Below are 1992 nucleotides of genomic sequence, written 5' to 3'. Positions count from 1 at the left end.
GACCCTGTACAGGGTTTCCGAGGCTGTAAATCTTTACGGGAGCAGAAAGCCTCATCTTTCTCCCACGGAACAGCTGGTAGTTTTGAACTGCTGACTTTGTGGTTCGCAGCCTGATTCGTAACCACTACGCTACCAGAGCTCCTTAAGAGTAGAAATAAGGCATGATATTTAAAACTTTCAATGATTAATATATATGACAGAATTCCTGCTCAAATTCATAATATTTGTTGGTTAATGCATCAGACTGCAAAGTCAGTTTGAACCGCAGGATCGGTGGTTCAAGCTCACCAGCCATTCCTCAGAGACCCTGTACAGGGTCACTATGGGTCAGAACTGACTCTACAACACTTAACAACAATGGTGGTGGTGGTGGAGTGCTGTGGAGTCGGTTCCGACTCATAGCGACCCTGAATAAGATTTCCAAGGCTGTAAATCTTTAGGGGAGCAGAAAGCCTCATGCCTAAATATGCAAATGTTTTTGCTAGCTGCCTTAGAGTCAACTAACTCAGAGTGACCGTAGGTACAACAGAATAAAACACTGCCGGGTCATGCAACCTCCTCACAATCTTTGTGTTATGTGAGGCCCTTGTTGCAGCCACAGTGCCAAACCATCTCATTGTGGGTCTTCCTCTTTTTCAATTATCCTCTATTTTACCAAGTATGATAGTCTTCTTTAGGGACTAGTTCTTCTTGATAATATGTCAGACTTTCACCATCATCAGTTTGAAGGTGCATTCTGACTGTGCATCTTCTATAACACATTTGTTGGTTTTTGTAGTAGACCTTGGTACGTATGTTCACTATTCATCAATAACACAATTCAAATGCATCAATCATTCTGTGGTCTGCCTTATTCACTGTCCTTATTCACTTTTGCATGCATATGAGAAGACTGAAATACCATGGCTCGGGGCAGACACATTTCAGTCCGCAAAGTAACATCTTTACTTTTCAACACTCTAAACAGGTCTTTCACATATTTGTCCAAGGTGATACATCTTTCTTGAAATTTGAGAAATATGCTTATCCTTTTAGAATCCTAGTAGATGGTGAAATCTTGTGCAGCACAAGTGAAAGTGCTAAGACTAAAACCAGAACTGATCAATGTCCTTTTTTTTTTTTCACTTAAGAGCTCTCATTTGTTTATTTATTTTAGTTTCTGTTGTGAATTGAGTGATAGTTTACATGGGAGAACATCAGCTTTACATTCATCCTATTGTTATTTTGTTTCATTGCAATGATTACAATTGCTCCATGAGTCATCAAGCAACCAAAGGGTACATCCTGCAAGCCTGTCCCCTGGCCATCAGCACATTCTCCCTCCCAGAGTCCAGAGTCCACAGCTTATCTATCTCTCCATATCATCGTCTCTGCTTCCATCTCTGGCATCACTGCTTCTCTGGGTAGGGTCCCACACTCCACTCTTCTCCCTTGATGGTTCCAGGAACCTCTATCCTGGACTGCAAATCAACCACTCCCCTCCTTTTGTTACAAAACATATATCTTTACCTTTCCAACACACACAATCATTCCTGATAGCAATTATTCTCTATTGAACCACAAGAGTCTTATCCCCATCTCCTTTCATCAGCCCCATGCAAACAGGTTGGAAACCACTCAGTGGAGATTCTACCTTCCCCCGCACCCTCTGGAACTAGGATCCCTCTTAAAAGCTTGTAAGCCAGACACTTCTTACCTTTGTAGCCCTCTCCCCCCATTTTGGGTAGCCAATGTCTAAGTTGCCCATCCCTGTTAACCCTATGTACTGATGTGGTGGACATGATATGATCCTCACTGTAAAGATTTGTTCCCTCTTTTGAACTACTACATCCATGAATATAGGTCAAGTTCATCAAACTGTAGCAGATTATTCTTTTTTCCTCTTCTTTCTTTCTCTAGTCGAGTTCTGATCATCCAGCCAATTGTGCATCTCCCCTCACTTCATATCAGCAGGATACTTCACTCTCCACTCTAGTCCTCTGTGGCCATGTC

At 42.1% G+C, this 1992-nt stretch overlaps 1 protein-coding gene across 2 annotated transcripts in view; it reads right to left on the bottom strand.

Moving 5' to 3' along the window:
- LOC102842505 (mitogen-activated protein kinase kinase kinase MLT-like) overlaps positions 1-1992 on the bottom strand; it is a 244632-nt gene that overhangs the window by 95363 nt on the left and 147277 nt on the right. The window lies entirely within an intron of this gene.

Source organism: Chrysochloris asiatica, unplaced genomic scaffold (genome assembly GCF_000296735.1).
Source record: "Chrysochloris asiatica unplaced genomic scaffold, ChrAsi1.0 scaffold00094, whole genome shotgun sequence".
Lineage (NCBI taxonomy): Eukaryota > Metazoa > Chordata > Mammalia > Afrosoricida > Chrysochloridae > Chrysochloris > Chrysochloris asiatica.
The sequence above is the reverse complement of the archived record's forward strand: the minus strand, read 5'-3'. Positions and strand labels throughout refer to the sequence as shown.